Genomic DNA, 17,110 nt, shown 5'->3' with positions numbered 1-17,110 from the left:
AGCAAAACACTCCAAACAATAAAGATTCAACTTAGACTGGAGAAAATGGTTATCCTTCGTTTTTTATTATCATTTTGCCAATGGTGCTCACACCCCCTCATGTCCATGACGCACCCCGCCTCAATTGTCTATCCGTAGGTGTTCTTCCATGAAAAAAAAAAAATCTTTTCGATTAATTTTTACACCTCTCAAACAAATTTATATCGATTTTAACCCCCCAAATATTTCAATGACGCAATTTGCGTCATAGTTTCCCTTTGTGGGCATCCCTGATTTTGCTATAAAACAAACACCGGAGAGATGTACTAACCTCATACACAAATGTGTGGTGTTCTAATGTATAACTCGTAGGGTATGATGATTTACTTTTAAAAATTTCAATACTTCTAGTGTACTCCAAAACAATGTAATTAAAAATAACTATTATTTTTTAAATATTCAATTAGAACTGAACAATCTACACAAAATTTGCAATCGATCAGTGAAAACGGCATCTTTCTTGAGCTTGTGGTTTCCGAGATATCATTGTCAAAAATATTTACCACCAACCTACAAACTTTTCTTTGGAGACAACCATATAAACCTAGCATTTTAACATATAGATGATAACCAGTTGGATTATTAAAAAAAAAAAAAAAAAAAAAAAGGATCTTCCCTTTTAATCTGTATTCTTCTCTGGTTATAAAGGTCTCGGCCAGTAGGATATAACTTCGTTACATGTTGCATTAACATTTCAAATTTTATTATATCATCAGAAGCCTTTCTTAAATCTAGATTTCCACATGAAAATTACACAGGAAAGTGATGTGCGAAACGCAATGGAGATTTTAGCATAGAATTAGCGTTCAACGAAAATTCATTGTCAAAAGACGAAACTTATACGAATCTATAAACCTCATGGAGCTGTAGAAAATAATATGAATGAGTCTAAATCCTTATGAGTAGTTTTAGAGAAAATTGGGAAGAAGTTTTTTGTAAACATAAAGTTTGGTATTGCTCATATGTTTATGCTTATGTTGGAAAGCTGGGTCTTATGTGAAACGTTGCCCCATCAGTCTATCTCGATTCGCTCACGAATATCTACAGCAGTGGCGTATTTAGGGGGCTTCCGGGCTTAAGCCCCTCTCCCGAAATCTTACTTACTACAGTAAAGTATATGGAATATCTTGCAGAATTTTCACATTTTCAGGCAAAGCGCCCCCCGAAAGTTAGCAAAGCCCCCCCCGAAACAAAATCCTAAATACGCCACTGATCTACAGCATAACATTTTTGGTTCATGTCTGGTTTAACTCGTGTAAAACCTTTAATTTGTATGCATAAAGCTGAAGACACACATAAAGTACATCGTGGACTGTGAATAAAAGGAGAACAAAGTCATGTAACGTCATACGAATGGATTTCTTAAGACTTCATGCAAATACATTTGCAATGCGTTGAACGTTTTTCTCTTATGCTCGAGATTGGTCACTATTATGCACCTTAGCGAAAGATTCTGTCTCTAGAAACACTAATATCCGTGCCTTGATTTTCTTGCCATCGAGAGGGTCTCTTCGACACTGTACGTAACCGTCATTGCACAGCAAATAATGGATTACACCTCTGTGTACCGTCACAGTTTTCAATGCCTCAGAATTGGTTGTCATTTTCATATTTGACCACCTGGAACGATAAAAAAAAGTAAATGTTCATTACCTATATAAAATTTCTACAGCTAAGCTACCATCTAACAAACTTGTCTTGCCTGTTTATTATATTTATTATTAGCAGAATACCTGTTTCTCGCACGGGGAAAATACGTTCCAGTTTGGACATAAAGGGCACCAAAACTGTCACCAATCAACTTATGGACCCAAAAATGACTATGAATTTGACACTAATATCGGTCATTTTTAATTATTTTTACGTCACCATCTTACATAGGAGTACTAATGGGGACTGAATTTGGATTTAAACAGCATTGGAAGTGCCACTGTTCGTCTCAGCCACCCCGAAAGCTGGATTCGGCACTAATATAGGTCATTTTCGATCACTTTTATATAAATCTTCCCCGTCCGCCTCCCCAAGTTGCACCTTCAAAGTGAAATAACAAAAAAGCATCCCATGCCCTAATCTTATCTATGTTGAAAATTTGATAGAGATCGGTCTGTGGTTCAAGAGCTATTAAGTTACAAACATTTAGGATTTAGGATTTATAATTCTGGGCTTTCGGCATCTATGGCCATGTTAACCAGTCACGTTTGAGGGATTAAGTCTCTCGGAGAGCACACAATTCGGGGAAAGGAAAGAAAGGAGGCGGCCTAGGACCTATAGTTAGAATGCTCCTTTAACCGCGTATATTCGACGATAACTGTTTGGGATCAGATGAAATCTACTAGCCGTGTAATTTTATAACTAAATGATGAGTGTCTATTTACTTTCTTCCATATTCACTTCCAAATGATCGGCGACAGTTGCCATCTAGTAAAGTTGATGCGTTTGTTGCTTCAAGTACACAATCGCTTAGAAAAAGAAGCAACAAATGCATCAAATGTGGGAGATGAATTTAGAACACCTAAATGGCGCATGCCTAGCACATCTTTTGCTGTTAGGGTATCTGAAACAGTATGTACCTAAAGAACGTACCAAGAACATGACAGATAAATGTCCCAAGTGACGACATAAAAACAAATGACTGTTAGAGTGCGAAACTGAGCCAGGTGTATAAATGCTATATTTGTCGTACATAGTTGCAAATAACAATTAGGTATAACAAGTACCTAAAATTGTAGGTAGTTGATGTACATGCTTAGCACATGAATATCATATGTGCCTGTCGGGTACCTAAAAGGTACCTGGGACACCTCAGTGGCACATGCCCAGCACATCTTGTGCTGTTAGGTTATGAAGTAGAGTTATCTGAATTCGTATACCTTTTTCAATTAGTTTTTGTACTTACACTAACTTGTAAGTCTCTTGTTAAAAATGAATATTTTAATTACTCTAAGTATAGTTGTTGAAGTAATGAAACTTTTAATTGAAGTATAAGGATTCAATTGTAATTGAACTTTATTTATTACACAATACCATGTGTGTTCAATGTCCGGTACAGCGCCATTAAAAACATACATAATTAAATAATTACATGTCTTAACGACAGTAATTGTTCCTAAACTACCGATAAAAAGTCGTATTTTTGTGTGATAAACCAAGTTCAATTACAAATGAACCCTTGTACTTTAATTAAAACATTTATTATTTGAACGAGAGTACTTAGAGTAATTAAAATATTCATTAATTCAACTTGAGTACTTAGCGTAAATAAAAACACTAATTGAAAAAGGTATACGAGTGCAGATAACTCTGTGAGGACAAGAATGAAAGTATTGCTAACAGCTGCAATTAAGTACAAGGGTCTTTTCTTGCCTCCCAGCGCCTTGGAGATATTACTTTTGAGATTACCCTCGTAAACGTAGTGACATCAATGTATGCCATGAAGGTTTGAGAACAGAGTGGGTCACGTAGATTCACAACCGAAATTAAGTTAGGATAAAATGTTCTTGCTATTCTGTTTGGAAAACTCGAACACTAATGTATGCATTTTTAACGAATATCTCTTGTTTACAAATTACAGTTTGAAAATTATGAACGTAAGATATTGAGTTTGAATTGTTGTGGAGGTACTGAGTTGCCGATGTTAACCCAACATCGTGAGGCAGTTGGGTAGCTGCTGGAACTAAAAAGATGCAAGCTTGAAAAAAAAAAAAAAAGACTTGAAATTACAAAACTTAGCCATTGTGCTAACTGCACATCGCCCATATTGTTACCCACTAATGTAACGGCACCATTTTCATGACGATATGTAAAAATGACCTGACCTCGGTCAACCAAAACATATACATACTCCAAGACAAGATCACTTTTCTGACATCTTAGTGAGAAGAGATGTCTTGTAGGCAAGAGTATAACCCAAATAAAAGCCTATGGCAGGCCAAAGACCTTCATTTACTGTACATTCAGGTAGTAGAGATATTTTTTGTTCCAATTTCTTAATTTTCATAAAGATGGAGATGGCTTCTTCTACCTCTCAACTCTTTAACCAACATAAATGGAAATTGATAAACAGTCTAGACTAGTCTAATTAATAAGCGATTTGATTAGCTAAAATATCCTACTTCGACGAAGATAGTACTATGAGGTTATCATTCTTTGACATTGAGAAAGAAATTGCTTACTTTGTTTATGCGATAACAACGTTAACAACAAACTTTGTACTTGAAAGAAACAACATTTATATTATTTATTGTCCACTGGCAGAACCTGCGCTCTCTACACAGCGCATCATTCACATATGAGCATTTATCTCCTTGTCATTCCTCACAACAAATGTACATGTCCCTTCACAGACACAAGTGAAAGACGTCTTGATAAAAAAAAAAATCGGCAAAGGATACTAAAAAGGGGATTTTTTCTATTGTTTTTTTCAAAATTTCCCACCGTTTGTAAGATTAAGATTACTTCCGGTTGAAGTTTCTAATTCATGTATGATCAGTGTTTTCTTTCTTCATGAGTACAGTATGTAATACGGAAATGCATTACACACAATTAATTATAATGTCAGTGATATATGGTGTTCATTGGGGAAAACACTCCAAAAAACAAAGATTGATCTTAGCCTGGAGAAATGGTTATCCTTCATCTTTCATTATAATTTGGCTATGAAACAAACGCCTGAGAGATATACATCCCCTATGTACAACTATGTAGTGTTCGAATGTATAACTCATATGATGCTTCTTTTTTTTTTTTAATGAACACTTCCAGTGTACCCCTAAAAAATGTAATAAATAAATAACGGCCACGTTTTTTTTAAAAAAAATATTCAATTAGAACTGGACAATCTACACAAAATTTGGAATCTACCAGCGAAAACGGCACGTTTCTAGCACTTGTGATTTTTGAGATCTCATTTTCGAAACGATTGAAGACAAACATATAAACTTTCCTTTGGCGACAAACATTTAAATCTAGCATTTTAATATATAGATTACACAATACTAGTTAAATTTGAATTTTGAGACCTGGAAACACTGCATATCTTACTCAACAAGAAGTCTTAACCTTGTGTGACATGTTTATGTTGCAGATTTGCATAATGGAAAGTTGTGTGAGAGAGAGACAAGACCCTGGTTTGGACCGTGGTATGTACGGATACGTAGTCTACTTGCCCTTTTTGTGTTGCTTACGGGGTCTCCTGTACTCATCGCATTACAACATCAAGATTTCCCTCTGCCCCATTCTACTAGTTCTACCGCCTGCCACTTGCACCCATACTACCTCGCACGACAGAATTATCAGAGCACTCCAGCTTCTGACAAACACCAACAGAGGGTGTTAGTGTAACTGCTCACCTCTTGTAGTTAAAGGAAACTTCAGGAACAAAGCGGAAGTTAACTGTTCTTTTCCCTTAATCCGATAGTTAGCTAATCAAGGACATAGAAGTTAGTCCTAACTGTATTTGACCCTTTTCCTGGCTTGTCTCCGCCTCAATTGTGGTAAAAGAAGTTCGGAGAATTTCTGTAGTCGATTAAGTACAAGGGTTAAATTTGATTAAAATGAGCTGCATGGAGTCTACTAACTTCCAGTAAGTGGTCATGGCTCAGGAACATCTCCCAAGCAAAATAAAGCTTTCGAATTTATACCACGATAAAGTCACAAGTTTTAAGAACTGTTCTCTTACTCTGTTAGTTAAAAGTCTAGAGGCCATATTCAGATACGATTTGACGTGTGACTAGCGTCTTACTAAAGACGTAGCTAACGCGTGATTATAATTTCTGTATTCAAAAGGATCTTTGTGATATTATTCATTTCTTAAATCAAAAGATTCAAAACACGACTTTTCATAGATGTCCAAATACATTCTGAGAAAAGTAAGAAAAGATAGTTTTATGCAAATTGTTATAGAAACGTATGCCTGTTGTTCTGTATGGTTGCGAAACATGGTCACTTACTCGGAGGGAAGAACATAGACTGAAAGTATTTGAGAACAGGATCCTGAGAAGAATATTCGGACACAAGAGGAACGAGAATGGGGAATGGCGGAAACTTCATAACGAGGAACTACATAGTTTATACGGTTTACCCAACATTGTTAGGGTCGTCAAGTCTAGGAGGCTTAGGTGGGCAGGTCATGTAGCTAGAATGGAAGAAAGTAGAAACGCTTTCAAAGTCTTGACTGGAAGACCCATAGGAAAACGACCATTAGGAAGACCTAGGCGCAGATGGGAGGATAATATTAAGATGGATCTCGCAGAGATTGGAATACAAAGTAGAAACTGGATGCAATTAGCTAAGGATAGAAGTCAGTGGAGAGCTTTAGTGAACGCGGCACTGAACCTCCGGGTTCCATAGGCCATAGAGTTAGTTAGTTAGTTAGTTATAAAAACGTGAGTTTTACGTCCGACGGTTATGCCGGTTAGGCTAAAGGAGACGGTGATGATGAGAGATGAGTGTAATGGTGGAATGAAGAAAGTGGGAGGAAAAGGGAGAACCCCGAGAAAACCCACGAGCACAAAACGTGAGTAGTAGTCCCCCCCGTTGGCGCGAATGACTCATCCTCACTCTCTTTTATGACCGGGGTTAAAGGTCAATGACCTGGCCCGGGGTCAATGACCTAGGGGTACCTAGGACCACCCCCTCTAAATTTTGGCAGGGGTACCATGGCCCACCCCCTAAATTTTGGCAGGGGTACATAGGACCACCCCCCTTAAATTTTGGAAATTGCCAAATCTAAAAATTTGGTATGGTAGCCTAGGACCACAGTATGTACCTCTATCAGTATTGGGTGTCTATGTCGTTCCCTTTCATGGGTAAAAAATTGCCAAAAATTCAAATTTCGGGGGTTTTTGACCTAATTTATCCCCTTTGATGAGGTATTATTACCCTATATAGTTATATGGGCGTATACAGGGGTTCATTACCTTTCATAAGACATGGGTATATTAATGCACCCCTTGAAAAATTTGGGAGGGGTACCTTGGCCCACCCCTTAAATTTTGGAAATTGCCCAATTTCAACATTGGGTATTATAGTATAGGACCCTAATATGTATTAGGTTAAATTTGGGTGGTCCACCTCATTCCCTTCTAGGGGTACACAATTGCCAAAATATAAACGTAAGCAATACGTTATACCACGTGTTTGGTTTCGACCTAAGTTATCCCTTTGATGAGGTGTTATTACCCTATATGGTTATATGGGCGTATACAGGGGTCCATTACCTTTCATAAGACATGGGTATATTAATGCACCCCTTTAAAAATTTGGGAGGGGTACCTTGGCCCACCCCTTCATTTTTAGAAATTGCCCAATTTAAACATTTGGTATAATAGTATAGAACCCTAGTATGTATCACTATAAATTTGGGTGGTCCACCTTGTTCCCTTTCATGGGTACAAAATTACCAAATTTTAGTACAATCACGTGTTTGGTCTCTTCACCTAATTTATCGCGTTTGATGAGGTGTTATTATCCTATATGATTATATGGGTGTATACAGGGGTTCATTACCTTTCATAAAACATGTGTATATTAATGCACCCCTTGAAAAATTTGGGAGGGGTACCTTGGCCCACCCCTTAAATTTTGGAAATTGCCAAATCTAAAAATTGGGTGTGGTAGCCTAGGACTATAGTATGTACCTCTATCAGTATTGGGGGTCTATGTCGTTCCCTTTCATGTGTAAAAAAAATTGCCAAAAATTCAAATTTCGGGGGTTTTTGACCTAATTTATCCCCTTTGATGAGGTGTTATTACCTTATATGGTTATATGGGCGTATACAGGGGTCAATTCAATTTTATAAGACATGGGTATATTAATGCACCCCGGGAGGGGTACCTTGGCCCACCCCTTAAATTTTGGAAATTGCCCATTTTCAACATTGGGTATTATAGTACAGGACTCTAATATGTATCATGATAAATTTGGGTGCTCCACCTCGTTCCCTTCTAGGGGTACAAAATTGCCAAAATATAAACGTAAGCAATACGTTATACCACGTGTTTGGTTTTTGGTCGATTTTATCCCCTTTGATGAGGTGTTATTATTCTATATAGTTATATGGTCATGTATAGGGGTCCATTACCTTTCATAAGATATGGGTATATTTGTGCACTCCTTTAAAAATTTGGGAGGGGTACCTTGGCCCACCCCTTAAATTTTGGAAATTGCCCAATTTAAAACATTTGGTATTATAGTACCGGACCCTAACATGTATTATGATAAATTTGGGTGGTCCACCTCGTTCCCTTTTAGGGGTACAAAATTGACAAAATATAAACGTAAGCATTACGTTGTACCACGTGTTTGGTTTTTGACCTAATTTATTCCTTTGGATGAGGTCCTATTACCTTATATGGTTATATGGTTATGTATAGGGGTCTATTCCCTATCACAAGACATAGGTACATTTGTGCACTCCTTTAAAAATTTGGGAGGGGTACTTTGGCCCACCCCTTAAATTTTAGAAATTGCTCATTTTATATATTTGGTATTATAGTACTGGACCCTAACATGTATTATTATGATAAATTTGAGTGGTTCACCTCGTTCCCTTTTAGGGGTACGAAATTGTCAAATTTTACTACAACCACGTGTTTGGTTTTGACCTAAGTTACCCCCTTGGATGAGGTCCTATTACCTTATATGATTATATGGTTATGTATATTGGTCCATTCCCTATTATAAGACATGGGTATATTGATGCACCCCGGGAGGGGTACCTTGGCCCACCTCTTTATTTTGGAAATTGCCCAATTTAAACATTTGGTATAATAGTATAAGACCCTAATATATATTACTATAAATTTGGGTGGTCCATCTTGTTCCCTTTCATGGGTACGAAATTGCCAAATTTTAGTACAACCACATGTTTCGTTTTTGACCTAATTTATTCCCTTGGATGATGTCCTATTACCTTATATGGTCTTGTATAGGGTACATTTTCTATCATAAGACATAGGTACATTGATGCACCCCGGGAGGTGTACCACAGCCAATCCCTTAAATTTTGGAAATTTTTCAATTTAAGCATTCGCTATCATAGTGCATGACCTTAATATGTATCATGATAAATTTGGGTGGTCCACCTTGTTCCCTTTCATGAGTAAAAAAAAATTGCCAAAATATAAAGATAAGCAATATGTTGTATCACGTGTTTGGTTTTTGGCCCAATTTATCCCGTTTGATGCGGTCTTATTACCGTATATGTTTATATGGTCATGTATATAGGTTTATTTCATAAGACATGAGTACATTGATGCACCCTTTAAAAATTTGGGAGGGGTATCTTGACTCATCCACTCAGTTTTAGAAATTGTTTAATATAAGCATTTGGTATCTTCGTACAGGTCTTCAATATGTACCACTATAAATTTGGATGGTCCACATCGTTCCCTTTCATGGGTAAAGAACTACCAAAAATCAAATTTCGGAGGTTATTGACCCCTATTTAATACGTTATATGGTTTATTACGTCTATATGTTTATGTTCCCTTTTAAATTTGGGAATTATCAAATAACAAAATTCGGTAAACGTTTTCTAGGACCCATTGGTATTCCTCTTATGACCAAATATTCAAAATTTAAAGGTTATTGACCGGCTTTATTATTGAATAAGTACAGGATTTATTACTTTTTCATAAGACACAGGCGTATTTGTGTACCAATCTTAAATTTTGGGAGGGGTACATTTCTTATTGTCATATCAATAATTGGTAATTGTTCTTTGGGTAAATCATTGTGATCACGTGATCAGTTATTGACCTATGATGGGATTAGGAGTCCAGGACATTGGTACATTTAAACTTTGTAGGATAATTTGAGAATGCGTCATTGGTATTGATTATTACAGCCAAATATAAACGTAAGCAATACGATGTACCACGTGATTGACCTTGATGAGGTAGTGTACAGGGATACATAGCTAACCTTATTGAATCTTATGACTCATAGTCTTAAGGGAATACATGCTACAACACTGGCAAAGTTATTGTTGATGTAATTTGATTGGTTGATCACTATCTTTCGTGCAATCTGATTGGCTGATCACTATCTTTCGTGCAATCTGATTGGTTGCTGATTTTCAAATCTTTGCTGCATTCAGTTTTGTTTAACATTTAAAAATCTTGGTTTCGTTCAACATTTGCACTCACTGATAAATATGATCAAAACCGTTTTATTTGTTAATCGAATAGGTTAACCGTGAAACGTAAAATTTTTTTAGTTTGAAAATTTTTTGTTTGAAAGTTTTTGTTTGAAAACTCTTGTTTCAAATTTGTGTTTGAATTTTTTTTGTTTCAGAATTTTGTTTGAAATTTGTTTCAAAATTTTTTGTTTGAAAATTTTTTTGTTTGAAATTTTTTGTTGCAAAATTTTGTTTAAAAATTTTTTGTTTAAAAGTTTTTGTTCGAAATTTTTGTTTTGAAATTTTTCGTTTCAATATTTTGTTTAAAATTTTTTTCGTTTCAAAATTTTGTTTGAATTTTTCGTTTCCAAATTTTTTCGTTTCAAAAATTTTGTTTCAAAGTTTGGTTTGACATTTTTAAAAGTTTGTGCACTCATTAGTAAAGAACCTGAACTGTTTAGAACAAAAACCTCTGGCAACATTGTGGTGCAATAGTACACGTCAGAACATGGGGTTGTACTTGAAATGAAAAAACACAATTCATTGAAATGGATCATTTTATTACACTCCACATACATCCATACCAGATTGTGGTTCTGGATATTGTCGATACAATGTATTTTGAACTTCTTGCACTAGTTTGTCTTTAGCATATAATTTTAATTCCAGTTGAAGTCTTTTAAGGTCTATTGCAATATCAATTGGTGGAAACTCAATGTCCATTCGATCACAAATAAACTGTTTATCAATACAGGTATGCACCCACGAACGATGTTGACAACCATCACAATATCTAGATACATGTTGTACAATATGTATAACACATTTTTCAAAATAGTACTTTTTCAGGAATATACTTGTTTTGTTGCACACTTCCACTGCATGTTTAAGACACTGAAATACGCTGATGAATTTGTTCCATTCAGTTTGTGTTAGATACACCATGTTGCGAGGGACATGGAATGTACTCTTTTTACGTAACAGCACCATCTTCTCTTCGAGGACTGTACGCAGCACCACTTCATGATTTGAGCCTAATGATTTGACTATGGTCACATTTAGCTCATCATTCATTTGGTCGATTCGTGCCATTCTTCACAGGTCAGTTGTACACCAAATTGTTCTGCTTTGCCCAATCGAATCACTGGTTCAAATGTTCTAGCACTGATACCAATCATCACATGTTTTGTTTATTGGATAATAGCTTGCGAAGATGAACTCTTTATCGTTAGAAGTACACATCTTTCCTCCTGAAAAGCACTTGCTCAAATGATTTCGTGGGATGACAGTGTATTGGTTGATTTATAGTTATTGCTGACGTCATTGGAAAGAAATGTGCTGACATTCGAATTCATGGTTTCATCACAGTTACTGACGTCATGCTGACCAACCAAATTCATACAACTATGTCTGATGTGCTGACGCTTGAATTCATGATTTCATCACAATTGCTGACGAATCTGGCTGTGTACTAAATTCAAATTGATGACTTCGACCCAAGAGTCTTTTATAACATAAAGATACAGATCCAGTATTTAAGAAACGCAGCACTTCTTCTTGTTTTGATGCTTCCATGGGTAAATATCTTGCTGGTAAAATTATATTCTTATCATTTTCAAGCTTCACTACGATTCTTAATCCAAACTTTGTAGGGATCATTTGGCTAGCTAAGATTCTATAAGGTACATTCTGTTGTAAATCAGTAATCTTGGTAAATGATTTCATCACATCACGTGTGTTTAGAAACTGCAGACAAGTAGCCATGATGATGTTATCATGAATACTAACTCGAACGATGATGCAAAACTGATGACGTTGCAACATCATGTTCTGACGTGTACTATTGCACCACAATGTTGCCAGAGGTTTTTGTTCTAAACAGTTCAGGTTCTTTACTAATGAGTGCACAAACTTTTAAAAATGTCAAACCAAACTTTGAAACAAAATTTTTGAAACGAAAAAATTTGGAAACGAAAAATTCAGACAAAATTTTGAAACGAAAAAAATTTTAAACAAAAAAATTTGGAAACGAAAAATTTCAAAACAAAAATTTCGAACAAAAACTTTTAAACAAAAAATTTTTAAACAAAATTTTGCAACAAAAAATTTCAAACAAAAAAATTTTCAAACAAAAAATTTTGAAACAAATTTCAAACAAAATTCTGAAACAAAAAAAATTCAAACACAAATTTGAAACAAGAGTTTTCAAACAAAAACTTTCAAACAAAAAATTTTCAAACTAAAAAAATTTTACGTTTCACGGTTAACCTATTCGATTAACAAATAAAACGGTTTTGATCATATTTATCAGTGAGTGCAAATGTTGAACGAAACCAAGATTTTTAAATGTTAAACAAAACTGAATGCAGCAAAGATTTGAAAATCAGCAACCAATCAGATTGCACGAAAGATAGTGATCAGCCAATCAGATTGCACGAAAGATAGTGATCAACCAATCAAATTACATCAACAATAACTTTGCCAGTGTTGTAGCATGTATTCCCTTAAGACTATGAGTCATAAGATTCAATAAGGTTAGCTATGAATCCCTGTACACTACCTCATCAAGGTCAATCACGTGGTACATCGTATTGCTTACGTTTATATTTGGCTGTAATAATCAATACCAATGACGCATTCTCAAATTATCCTACAAAGTTTAAATGTACCAATGTCCTGGACTCCTAATCCCATCATAGGTCAATAACTGATCACGTGATCACAATGATTTACCCAAAGAACAATTACCAATTATTGATATGACAATAAGAAATGTAGCCCTCCCAAAATTTAAGATTGGTACACAAATACGCCTGTGTCTTATGAAAAAGTAATAAATCCTGTACTTATTCAATAATAAAGCCGGTCAATAACCTTTAAATTTTGAATATTTGGTCATAAGAGGAATACCAATGGGTCCTAGAAAACGTTTACCGAATTTTGTTATTTGATAATTCCCAAATTTAAAAGGGAACATAAACATATAGACGTAATAAACCATATAACGTATTAAATAGGGGTCAATAACCTCCGAAATTTGATTTTTGGTAGTTCTTTACCCATGAAAGGGAACGATGTGGACCATCCAAATTTATAGTGGTACATATTGAAGACCTGTACGAAGATACCAAATGCTTATATTAAACAATTTCTAAAACTGAGTGGATGAGTCAAGATACCCCTCCCAAATTTTTAAAGGGTGCATCAATGTACTCATGTCTTATGAAATAAACCTATATACATGACCATATAAACATATACGGTAATAAGACCGCATCAAACGGGATAAATTGGGCCAAAAACCAAACACGTGATACAACATATTGCTTATCTTTATATTTTGGCAATTTTTTTTACTCATGAAAGGGAACAAGGTGGACCACCCAAATTTATCATGATACATATTAAGGTCATGCACTATGATAGCGAATGCTTAAATTGAAAAATTTCCAAAATTTAAGGGATTGGCTGTGGTACACCTCCCGGGGTGCATCAATGTACCTATGTCTTATGATAGAAAATGTACCCTATACACGACCATATAAGGTAATAGGACATCATCCAAGGGAATAAATTAGGTCAAAAACGAAACATGTGGTTGTACTAAAATTTGGCAATTTCGTACCCATGAAAGGGAACAAGATGGACCACCCAAATTTATAGTAATATATATTAGGGTCTTATACTATTATACCAAATGTTTAAATTGGGCAATTTCCAAAATAAAGAGGTGGGCCAAGGTACCCCTCCCGGGGTGCATCAATATACCCATGTCTTATAATAGGGAATGGACCAATATACATAACCATATAATCATATAAGGTAATAGGACCTCATCCAAGGGGGTAACTTAGGTCAAAACCAAACACGTGGTTGTAGTAAAATTTGACAATTTCGTACCCCTAAAAGGGAACGAGGTGAACCACTCAAATTTATCATAATAATACATGTTAGGGTCCAGTACTATAATACCAAATATATAAAATGAGCAATTTCTAAAATTTAAGGGGTGGGCCAAAGTACCCCTCCCAAATTTTTAAAGGAGTGCACAAATGTACCTATGTCTTATGATAGGGAATAGACCCCTATACATAACCATATAACCATATAAGGTAATAGGACCTCATCCAAAGGAATAAATTAGGTCAAAAACCAAACACGTGGTACAACGTAATGCTTACGTTTATATTTTGTCAATTTTGTACCCCTAAAAGGGAACGAGGTGGACCACCCAAATTTATCATAATACATGTTAGGGTCCGGTACTATAATACCAAATGTTTTAAATTGGGCAATTTCCAAAATTTAAGGGGTGGGCCAAGGTACCCCTCCCGGGGTGCACAAATGTACCCATGTCTTATGAAAGGTAATGAACCCTTGTATACGCCCATATAACTATATAAGGTAATAACACTTCATCCAAGGGGATAAATTAGGTCAAAACCCCCCGAAATTTGACTTTTTGGCAATTTTTTACCCATAAAAGGGAACGACATAGACCCCCAATACTAATAGAGGTACATACTATGGTCCTAGGCTACCACACCAAATTTTTAAATTTGGCAATTTCCAAAATTTAAGGGGTGGGCCAAGGTACCCCTTCCAAATTTTTCAAGGGGTGCACCAATATACACATGTTTTATGAAAGGTAATGAACCCCTGTATACACCCATATAATCATATAGGATAATAACACCTCATCAAACGCGATAAATTAGGTGAAGAGACCAAACACGTGATTGTACTAAAATTTGGTAATTTTGTACCCATGAAAGGGAACAAGGTGGACCACCCAAATTTATAGTGATACATACTAGGGTTCTATACTATTATACCAAATGTTTAAATTGGGCAATTTCTAAAAATGAAGGGGTGGGCCAAGGTACCCCTCCCAAATTTTTAAAGGGGTGCATTAATATACCCATGTCTTATGAAAGGTAATGGACCCCTGTATACGCCCATATAACCATATAGGGTAATAACACCTCATCAAAGGGATAACTTAGGTCGAAACCAAACACGTGGTATAACGTATTGCTTACGTTTATATTTTGGCAATTGTGTACCCCTAGAAGGGAATGAGGTGGACCACCCAAATTTAACCTAATACATATTAGGGTCCTATACTATAATACCCAATGTTGAAATTGGGCAATTTCCAAAATTTAAGGGGTGGGCCAAGGTACCCCTCCCAAATTTTTCAAGGGGTGCATTAATATACCCATGTCTTATGAAAGGTAATGAACCCCTGTATACGCCCATATAACTATATAGGGTAATAATACCTCATCAAAGGGGATAAATTAGGTCAAAAACCCCCGAAATTTGAATTTTTGGCAATTTTTTACCCATGAAAGGGAACGACATAGACACCCAATACTGATAGAGGTACATACTGTGGTCCTAGGCTACCATACCAAATTTTTAGATTTGGCAATTTCCAAAATTTAAGGGGGGTGGTCCTATGTACCCCTGCCAAAATTTAGGGGGTGGGCCATGGTACCCCTGCCAAAATTTAGAGGGGGTGGTCCTAGGTACCCCTAGGTCATTGACCCCGGGCCAGGTCATTGACCTTTAACCCCGGTCATAAAAGAGAGTGAGGATGAGTCATTCGCGCCAACGGGGGGGACTACTACTACGTGTCACAATATTTTTCGGAACATATTCTCTCACATCAAAATAAGAAAAAAAAATCATATGGACCCAGTGACGTAACCAGGGAGTCAAACGGGACTTGTTCCCCAGGCGCCGGATTAGGAGGGCGCAAAATTAAGCAAATATTTGGGGGAGCGTTTAGGTTTGGTCAGGACGGCGCTAAGGCCAGTTCTTGCTCCGGGTGTGTTTAAGTTTCTGCATGTAACTGTACTCAAAAGTGGATAGTTTCGGAGTTATATGTTGCCGAAAATGTGAAATTTAAATGTTCATAGCTCCATACTACGGAACCTATCGTAGTCGGGTCAAGACATCATTAAGAAACTGGTATATGAACTCTCCAAATATCCATGTTTAAGAATGCTCCAGTACTTGTACACCAATTTTTAGAAAGATAGGTGGAGAGTGATCAAGTACTCCCAAACTTCCTCTCTAAAAATGATTGTGCAAGTACTGGATGTTCTGAAAGATGGTTATTTGGATAGTTCACATACTAGTTCCTCAGTGATGTCTTGACCCGACTACGATCGGTCCTATAGTAGTGAAACTATGAACCTTTAAAGTTATTTTTTTTTTTTACGTTTTCGGCACCCTAGAACTACGAAACTACGCAGTTCGAACCAAAGGTCCATATATACTTATTTTCTTATTTTTATGTGAGGAAACTATTCCCAAAATATTGTGAAATTTTTTTGTAACACCCTGTATTTACTCTTAATTTTCTCTTAATATGTTTGGACAACCCTGCAGAAGAGTCGTGTCTTGCTTCTTTCGATATAAGTTGCGGATAACATAATGACAATGTTGCTCAGGTGCGGAAATATAATCATGTGTTAATCAAGATGCTTAGTACGACGCTAATCACAAGCAAAATTGTCTCTGAATATGCCCTTAGATGTTTAGCTATGTAGTTTATCTTTTCATTGAAAATATATCAGGTTAACGTCCTACATTTATGTCCTTCAGGCTAAGGGAGACGGATGATTAAGGCAAGTGAATCATAATGGAAGAATTGGTGGAATGAGAATCTTGGAGGAAACGGGACTACATCGATTATACCCACGGACACGATGTTATCCATCACACACTGCCTTGGTCACGGGTCGAACCAAGGACCCCATGCACTATAGATCTCACTCTACCACTAAGGCACGATACCACGCCTTTAATTCAGTTTCAAATATAGCACATTGACGTTTTACATTCAAATTTCCAAGAATGCAAAAACAGTATTTTGGGGCTTGGGACCCAGGTTTGATTCTCGGCAAGAGCTTATGTTGTTCGGATCCATGTAGAAG

This window comes from Thermobia domestica, chromosome 17 (genome assembly GCF_964235325.1).
Source record: "Thermobia domestica chromosome 17, izTheDome1.hap1.1, whole genome shotgun sequence".
Lineage (NCBI taxonomy): Eukaryota > Metazoa > Arthropoda > Insecta > Zygentoma > Lepismatidae > Thermobia > Thermobia domestica.
Note: the sequence above shows the minus strand (reverse complement) of the source record.